Genomic DNA, 10,565 nt, shown 5'->3' with positions numbered 1-10,565 from the left:
TGAAAATCAACTGGCTGACATCTTTACTAAACCACTGGTCTTCGACACATTCAGCTCTTTAAGGACCAGATTGGGTGTGATTGACATAAATGCATGAACTTGATCTTTTACTTGCTTTCTTTTGTTTTTGTACTCTTTCATTTCTTTTATTTGCTTTTCCTTTTTGTTCTTTATTTTCTTTTCTTCTCTTTGCTTTACTTTTAGTTTTTGTTTGATTTGTTTTACTTTATTTTTTTTCTTGAATTTGTTTTTCAAAATCATCACTGAAATGATATCGTATGCCTTGTCCTTGCTTTTGAAAATTTATAGTCAATGTATTACATATCTTAATCTATTAGATAGTAAAAATATACCGTTGATTGAGTCTCTTTCTCTAACATATTTTAGTGGCACAGTTTTCTTTTCTAATAAAAAATCTATCTCAATTTAACGATTGTGTATGAAATTAAAATCTTTTTTAACCCTGCTAAAGCAAATCTATCTTGTATCTATAATGATTAAAGTCTTTTTGTCACATCAAGATTCCTCGTTACTCTTGTCATTGGTTATTGATTTTGTTTTGTGGATAGTTCTTCTCTATGTTAGAGAGAGAGCTCCTAATCTCTAATATCTATAAGATATACTCACAACTAAGGTTATTTTTAAAATCTTTTGAAAGATAATGGAGCTTGCAAAAATAAAAAAAAAAAAATTGGCCAATGATGCCAACAAAAGATGTGCAGTGACGCCAAATTAAAAGAAAAATATATACACAAATGTATCAAAAATTAAAAGATGCACAAAGCACCATTCAATTGACAAGAGGCATAAAATGAGCCCACCAAAAGCAAGCTCTCATCTCCTTACAAATCTTTTAAAACTTAGAAGATTTCATGTATCAAAGGCTTGATTTCGATTGTTTTGCGATTGTGAAAAATTTACTTTGGTACATTATTCTATAAGATATTTTTTTTGAAACCAAGTGATGATTGGATCCTTTTTTTTTCTCATACCCAATTGAATTTTTGAGATTAGATCCTTGATTTCCAAAGACGATTCTACCCTAAAAGAAAATTCGAGCTAATGGTAACCATGATCGGATATTATACTATTTTATGGATTTTTTTGATGTTGATTCATTAGCTCACAAATTTTTAAAATCAATCACATAGAATACTTCATCTTGTTCATGCCTTGGTTATTAAAAGAAAATTACTTTGTTTCTTGCTTTTCTCCTCCTTTTTGAGATGTCAAAAGGGGGAGTAGTATGGTTGCATGTTAGTAGGGTTGTGTGTTTGAACTTTTATTCTGAATTTTTATTTTATACTACTATTTTTGAAATAATCATCGGAGTGTTTGCCATCATCAAAAAGGGGGAGATTGTTGCAGATTTAATTTCATGAATTATGGTTTTGATGATAGGAAACAATATGACTGCCTTTTCTCTACTGACTTTTTCAGGACTCAAAGATCGAGCGGAAATTAGAATCAGCACGGAAATCAAAATCAGCTCAAGACTAGGTAGATTAGGGTTGAGTCAGTCTGTAATTTTTTTTCCTTTCTTCAGTCAATTGTAAATGTTTGAAGTGACTGATGTTAAGTAACCCTGTACACACACATTTAAGAGATTTAGAATTTGTGTTTTTACTCACATCATCTCGGACGATATTTATATCAGCCTGGACAATCGAGTTCAAAACAGTAGTTCTAATCAGGATTTCTTTGTTAAGGCAGTTGTAATTAAGTGATCGTTCTGGATGATATATTTATCGGACAGGATGATATGCTCAAAATAGAAATAAATAACTGCCATGATAAATTTAGGTATTCTGTATTTTTGGAAATTGGCCAGGACGATCATGAGATCGTCCTGGATGATATTGCATAATTATGCCTAAATTGATCTATGAATCAAGGAAGTAATTAAGGCTGTTTGATACGATCACATCGTCCCGGACGATCTTAGGATCGGCCAGGATGATCTAGTCAAAAACCCTTTGTTACTCTTGGATGATAACTATCGGCCATCTCAAATTTAGGGCGATGTTCTGGATGATTTTTCTCTAATTTGAACTATTTGGTCGGGACGATCGTGAGATCGGCTGGACGATCAAGCCAATTTTCAATCATCCAGATCATCTTCAGGGCGATGCTCTGGCCGATCGTCTGTGATTGGAACTGATCGTACATGACGATAAGTTTATCGTCCTGGACGATAAAGTCGGCAACTTGCAATTATTGAGCTCCTTTGAAGCTCTTCTATTTAAGAGCTCTTGTTTAATGTTTTTAAGTGATCTTTGGCTGTTGTCTTGACCTGAGAAAACCTAAAGGAGAGAGAGAGAGGGAGAGAGAGAGAGAGAGAGAGAGAGAGAATCTTGTGAGGGGGAGCTTACACCCATGGGAAACTGACACCCATATCAAATAAATCTCACTCAACCTAATGAGTCAAATGGGAGAAATCTTGGACTCTTAAATCATAAATATCATTATAAATTGAGATTAGGTGAAAGCTACTATTTTTCATATGTAATCATTTATATGTTTTATTTTACTCTTCCATTAGCCTGCTTATATATAGTGTATAGGGTTATGAGCATTTTATCGCTTAGGATAGTGTGATCACACCATTTGTATTATGATCCCCATGAGTATCCCTTTTGGAGACCAACATGGTGATTATGAATAGTATATAGACTGAAAGTTTATTTACTCTTAATTTAAAATGTTAATTTAGTGATTGATGCTTCTTGCTATCTTCTATATGCTTTAGCATCTTCATCACAGATAAATCAAGCATCACTTTGGGATAGGGAGCTAACAACATAGCAACCTCTTTTGATTAACATCAAGAAGTTATTTTTTTATCGGAGTAAGAATTACAAAAAGTGTGAATTAAAATGCATAAATGGATCCCTACTTGTAGACACTATTTGATCATATCATATGATTATAAGAATCCAATTTATCCCATCGACTGCCATAGGATAGACTATGTCAAATTTTTCAGTACAATCAAGATTGTATAGGATAATTTACATTATTTTTTGTCAATCTGATTCTTATTCATAACTGCCTTTGACTAGTCAATTTATAGAGTATGAAAACTTTTTTAAACTTTATATAAAAGAGTTAATTTAATAATAATTACCTTCAATTACATAGTCCTAAGTGCATTATATAGTACGAACAACAATATCATGCATTACAATTAACCACTATGGATAATCCTAAGTAATTCATATTATAATTACTATGCCTAGGGAATTATGTAAGCCTACATGTATTATATAATATGATTGTGTGCCATAGAGTACAAAGAGAAGGGAATTTTTGTGGTGTTCTAATGACCATACCCTTTCAAATTAATGTAAATGTAAGTAACAACAATAAACAATATCCATTATACCATAGATAGAAATAAAAAGACAAACATTAAAAAAAAAACACATAACAAAAACACTAATATAATCAGTCCTAAAGATTTATAACCTCAAATTAATTACTCCTAACCTTGTGTTCTAGTCTTCTCATAGTGAAGTAGTTCTGTTAATATATCTGCTAATTGATTCTTGATGTCAATAAATTGCACTTATGTATCTTTCTTAAGTAAATAACCCCTAGTGAAATGGTGTCTATCATCAATAAGCTTAGTAGGTGAATATTGAAATATGTTCTTTGTGATGAATATTTTATTAGTGTCATTACATATGATAGGAATGGTGTCCACGTGAAAGCCAAAACCAAGAATTTATTACTTCATCCATAGGACTTGGACAACACAACTTACTACAACTATATATTCTACTTCTACAGTGGATAAGGCCATTAAGTTTAATTTTTGCTAGACCAAAAAAACTAAAGAATGTCTAATAAATTGATGAATTCTTGATGTGTTTTTTTATCTACTTTGTATCCTACAAAATCTAAATTTGAGAGCATCCTACAAGTTAAAAATCCATGCTATTTTTGGATACATATTGCCTAAACTAAGTGATCCTATAAGATATCATAACATTATTTTTTACTGTACTTAAATGAGTTTTCTTAGGATCAACTTGAAACCTAACACATAAATACACAATAAACATTATATCAAGTTTGTTGGTGTCATTTATAATAATAATCTATCACCCCCTATACTTCTTTTTGTTAATGGGCTTGCCATTGAGATCCTTGTTTTGCTAAGTAGTAGGGCTCATGTGGGTATTTATACTCTTAAACTATTCCATATAAAATTTATTAATGTATTCTTTTATATATTTAGTCCGGCAAAGGAAGGTTCTATCTTTCTTTTATTTAAATCCTAAGAAATAAGTCAGCTCTACCATTATACTCATTTTGAATTTATTTTCAGTGTTGAGGAAAATTCTTCACACAAATTGTTGGTTGTTGACCCAAAACTAAAATCACCTACATAAGTTGGACATTAAAAAATATTCTCCAATTTTTCTGATGAATAGAAAGGCGTTTATTATCCCTTTAATAAATGACTTATCTAGCATGAATATACTAAGGCTATCTTACTGCACTCTAGGTGCTTATTTCAATATTTGGAGTGTCTTCTTGTGTATGTAAACATGATTTGGAAAATATGTACTCTCAAACCCTAGTGGTTGCACTACATAAACATCTTCCTTTAGTACTCCATTAAAAAATTATCTTATGATATGCATTTGGTATATTTTGAAACCACTAAAGAATGCAAAGGCTAATACCCTTATGGCCTCTGACCTAGGAATTGGGGCAAAGGTTTCCTTAAAGTCTATATCTTTTATTTGATTATATCCTTTAGCAACCAATCTTGCTTTGTTTCTTACTACTAATCTAGATCCATTCAATTTATTCTTAAACACCCATTTAGTTCCTATCACAAACTAATCAGATGGCCTTTGCAGTATCTCCCACACATAATTTCTTGTGAATTGATTCAATTCCACTTACATAGTTGTAATCCAGCACTCTTCATTCAATACTTCATCTACACTAGTAGGCTCTAACCAAGAAATAAATATGATGCGGATAATCTCCTTTCAAATTTCATATCTAGTACTAACACTTGAAGAAGGATCTTCTATGATTAGGTCCTTGGGATGACTTGAAGTCTATTTCCATTCTTTTGGAAGTGGCACTTGATTTTCCTATCAACCTTCTAATCCTATTTTTTAAAACTCTAGGAATAATGCCCTATTCTTGTTCTATCTTTCTTATATGACTCATCAAATGTAACATAGGTCGACTCTACTATAACTAGTGTCTTCTTATTAAACACTCTACATGCCTTTCCTATGAAAGAATAAACTAGAAAGACTACCTCATCTACCTTGGTATCAAATTTTCCTAATTGAGATTTTCCATTATGTAATACAAAACATCTATACCAAAAAACATACAAATGAGAGAGGTTTAGTAATCTACCATTTAAAAGTTGATATTTAATATATAACATATTATATTCACTACTTTGCCATAAAATATTTTTATAAACTATATTCATTTAGAACTTACATAATAGCCTCAAATAAGGTCATATTTTTCCTTTCAACTAATCCATTATAATGGGAGTTGTTAGTTAAATTTTTTTATGATTTAAGCTACCTTATTTTGCATTAAATATGCATCACTTTATGATTTTGTGTAGGAACAATCAAATTAAAGGTGTAAAAACTGAAGAAATGAATTTAAAGCCTTAATATATTATTAAAAATAGAGAGCAAGATGCCATACCAAGAAGTCTAACTTGCTACAACATTGTCTAAGCATCACTATTTAAAACACCACAACACTATAATGCCATCCAAAGTTCTGTAATGCTCAATTTGATGGTATAATAGAAGATTAGTTTGCTCAGTTATACTCAAGAAGAACACATTAATTCAATTAGAGTGTCACCATAAAATACTTTATTAGCACTATAGTGTTTGTTCATTTCATAAGCACAAAAACTCTACCACTCTTAGTGCTATAGTGTTAGAGTCAATTATTGGTTTCATTTATAAATAATATTATTAAATTATTGAGTAGGGGTGGCCATTTTATCATTTATACTTAGTATGGTCTACTAGGGAGTGAATTTGTGTAAGAGTATAGGAGTGAGGGATTAGAGGATAAGGAGTGAGTGTATCTTCTATTGTAGGAGACATCTAGTTCTATCTATCCTTTAAACTTTAATATTTTATTTATTTTTATCTTAGTAATGAAGTTTATTTTGTTTAAAATTTGTAATTTCATGATAAACCATTTTTTGGGTTATGATATTAACATAATATAGGTTTATATAGATTAGTTTTCAGTGCTTTTAAATATTTTAATATTATTTCTAGTCACTCTATTCTTCATTTAATTTATGTACAGGCCTTGCTCAAATTTATAACCAAGTGTGATCTATCTCCTCCACATAGATGCAATTGAATTGATTAGGGAAATTAGAATAGAGTTCTTCCATGTATAGACATATGCTAGATAATTCTTTGGAATTATTGAGCGAATAATATCACTGTAATGAATGAGATTTTTGATAGAAACTTCAAAAAACTTGACAGAGAAGAGGTAGATAAACATATGTACACATAAATTCTTATCTATCATAAGTTTAAGGTGTTTTATCATAACATTTTCACCTAGACATTTTCAATTGCTTACTTTCAATAGCAGACCCCTTTAATTCTTATGGCAAGATAAATTTAGCAATCTGTAGAAGCATTAATAAAGTAAATTTAAAAATCAATATAATCATCATAGGAGAGATATTAAACTTATCTTAAATTACATTACATGACATGTGCACTTGCATCACAACCATTATAGCCTATAAGTGTAGGGTGTAGTATGAAAAATTCTTTTAAGTTTTTGGTGCCATTATAAAGGTTCTAGAAATATTACCTCTTTATTCACTAGAAATGTTACCTCTTTACATTACAAAAGATTTGTTGATTTATTGTTATTTAAGTTTATTATCAATTTATTTTTTTTGTAAGCTTGTCTATTTTGTTGTACTAAAAGTTGAAGTGGATAAAATTTATTCTTGTTATTTATTATTTTTAGTGTAATTTACTATTTGAACTTGTATTGATCACTATGTTTACTTGTTAAATAGTGTAATAGATTTTATTTTCCTATTATTGTTGTTATTGCATGCATAGTAAAAACTAATTAGAAGAACTCTTATTTGAACATGAAATTAAAAAAAAAAAGCACTCCCAAACATAAAAAAAAAAAGAAATATAAAAATAAAGCAGAAACATAAAACCTAGTGTATGAGAATGATCAAGCTAGACCCTTAAGAGATTATACTAATCCACCAGTAGATGGCATAGACCAAAGTATTAACTCACCCAATAATTAAGCAAATAGTTTTTAACTTAAACATGTAAATATCCTAATGGTGGAAAACTTTTTTTTGTGAGGATTCTTGTAGAGGATCCAAACCTACATATTATAAGATTCTTAGAAAATTTGTACACCCTTTAAGTACAAGGGAGTCTCTAATGATGCCATTAGACTTATGTTGTTCCCTTTTTCTTTAAGAGATAAAACAAAAGTTTGAAATAATTCCTTACCCTTGGGCACTTTTACTACCTGGAATTATATTACCTATATGTTTTTAGAAAAAATATTTTCCTTCATCTAAAATAGCCAAACTTAGAAATGAAATTACATCCTTTACCCAATTTGATGAGGAACCTATTTATAAGACACGAGAAAGGTTAAAAGAATTACTTAAGAAATGTCCACATAATGCATTACCAGATTGGTTGATAATTCAACCCTTATATAATTGATTAGTAGGCTCTCTTAGGGAAATTATGCATACTACTGCTAGAGGTTCATTAATGTTTAAACCCTTTAATGAAGCTTATACTTTAATCAAGGATATGACCAATAATAAGTTTCAAAGGCCTTTTGATAGAGTTATCCCTAGTTAAATTTTCTAGTGTGTGTGAAACTGATGCTATATTTATCTTGGCTTATCAAGTAATTTCCATTTCTAAAATAATAGACAACCTAGTGGTCCTTTCAACTTAGGGAGTACCTATGATAGTTGATGAAAATTTTCTTGGACCCCATAAATAACCCTAATTAATTAGGAGTAGAATATTTAAATGAAGATCTTCTAAACCTAGGATTGCTTACTGGATGAAACCTCCTAATAATTCCTAGAAGATTAATGTGGATGGTGCTGTCAAAGGTTCTAGTTTCAATTATGGTGACATTTTTAGGGATGGTTATGGGAATATCATAATGGATTTTGTAGGCCACTTACATAATTGTTCTATTAATTTTGCTGAGTTTTTAGCTATTCTTCATGGGATTAGATTATGTGTTTCTCTTGGCATCTCTAGAATTTGGATTGATGTTGAGGTCCCTTTAAGGACTTTGTACTTATTTTCCTATATTAACAAGTAGGCCCCTCTAAGGTTTCCCTAGAAAAAAATAAATTTAATAACATAAATAATAACTCTTATTCTAACACTTATAATCCTAGTTAAAGAAATCACCCCAATTTAATTGGAATAAAAATCAAACAAGGAATAATAATTGGAAAATAACTAACAAAAAATATATAGAACTAGAACTACTCTCAACCTAATTTTAAAATCCATATGCCTAGGTGTCCTTCAATTTTTAATTATAATAATCAATATAAGGATAATAAGCCATTATTAGAAGGTTTAGTGTTGCATATAGGGACCCAAATTCAAAGTTAAGCCACACTATTCCAAATATAAAAAATAAATTAGGCCAGTGATGTATAGTGCTACATTGAAAGCATGAATAATTTTTATACTCTAGGTTGAAATATGTTTACATATTCTTTGATAAGCAATGCCTACTAAATATATAAGTATGCTGATCGATCAAGTAATAAAGTGATTGAGAGAGTGTCAATCCTTCTGTTAACGTGCAAATGAGCAAGTAATTCCTACTATAATTACAATGTTTATCCTACTTAATGAAAATAAGGATTGAGATTCCTTCTTTGCTGGAGAATGTAAAAGAAAAGATAAGATACAAGATAATTAAAAGTTTTGGACTAATAAATATGAATTACCTAAGTTTTCCTAAGTAGACTCTTTTATTTTTTAAGTGAAGCAGAGCATATGCATTGCTATATCTCTGTCAAGCTTGTAGAGATGTAAAGGAAGGTTTGTGACCATCCTACAATTATTATATCTTCATCAAACCAAAAACTCTAAATATCATATATCTAGACACACAATAGTTTCATTCTAACACTCCTAATCATTCTAATATTCTTCTATCAAGGCAATATATCACATTGAATTTTAACTAGACACATGTTCATCATATGAATTTAATTAAAAATGGGAGTTATTATAAATAAATATTATTCATTCAAAGACATGAGTGTATATTAGTACTAGCAAAGCATTCACATCATTAGCCCAAAATTAGAAAATTAGCTAGCCATAAAAATAAAATAAAATTAACTAGATTTTATTGCTAGCATATAAGAGAAAGTACAAGAGTATAAGTGAAGTCAAATATCACCCCAATAATTGATTAGTGTAAAAATGTTATATTTTATATGTTAAATTTCTAGTAAAATCATTTTATTTGGTTGCAACTTAGTTTTCATAACTATGTTTTTATATCATGTGTGTTTTTTATGATTCTAAAATCTTATTGTATTGATTATTGTTTCTCCTAACATATATTGGAAATATTACTTTAGTTGTTTGTGTATATTAATGTTTTAGGAAAATAATACTACAGACTGCTGAAGGCTTCAAGACATATTAGATTAGGGTTTATTGTAATTGGAGTTTGTACATTTTATATTTTTCTTGAGTCTGATAGAGTGTAATTGTTATTGGGTAACTATGCACACACATACTAGGGGAGTAAATTTTTTTTTTAAACTAATCATATTGTATGATATTAGGTTCATAAGGGATGATTTGTCCTGAGTGTTCCTCCAAAACATAGTTAATCAAATCATGCCTAGAAAATGTTCTAAGTCCTGCTCATACTATATAAAGTTATATTCGTACAGATGATGTCCAGAGTAGAAATGGACATGTACCAATTTGTCCATAACAAACTTAAAATTTTTCTAAATTGATCGTATTGTACGATCATATGTTCATACAGATGATGTCCAGAGAACAAATTGGGTGTCCTCCATTTTATCCATACGAACAGGTCAATTTTTTGAACTAATCATACTGTATGATCTTAGGTTCATAAAGATGACTTCTAGAGTATGAAATAGACTCACCCATTTTCATACCGAATGAAGCATGATTTGGTTAAAATAGATCATACTTTATAATATGGGGTTCATATAGCATGTTATCTATAGTATGAAATTAAATCGTATAGAATCATACCAGATGATCTACTTTAATTTTGAACTGATCATACTATACGATGACAGTTTGTACATACAAATGCGAGAGTGCAAAACTAGTTCATATATTATCGTACAAGGAATTTTTGAACTAATTGTATGTACGATGTGCGATCATACTGTACGATTATAGACGACCAAATTGAAATTTTTAGTTTTCTAGACTATTTTTTGTGTCTTTTATATATAAGGTCCTAAAAAATTAACTGTCAAG

General features: G+C 29.8%; 1 non-coding gene across 1 annotated transcript; it reads right to left on the bottom strand.

Moving 5' to 3' along the window:
- Positions 1-7,613: 7,613 nt before the first annotated feature.
- Positions 7,614-7,720, bottom strand: LOC114580656. The gene has a single exon (XR_003702161.1). It is a non-coding gene; the product is annotated as a small nucleolar RNA R71 (small nucleolar RNA).
- Between the last annotated feature and the right edge of the window lie 2,845 nt (positions 7,721-10,565).

Source organism: Dendrobium catenatum, unplaced genomic scaffold (genome assembly GCF_001605985.2).
Source record: "Dendrobium catenatum unplaced genomic scaffold, ASM160598v2 fragScaff_scaffold_1163, whole genome shotgun sequence".
Taxonomy (NCBI): domain Eukaryota; kingdom Viridiplantae; phylum Streptophyta; class Magnoliopsida; order Asparagales; family Orchidaceae; genus Dendrobium; species Dendrobium catenatum.
This window is presented reverse-complemented; position numbering and strand designations above follow the sequence as displayed.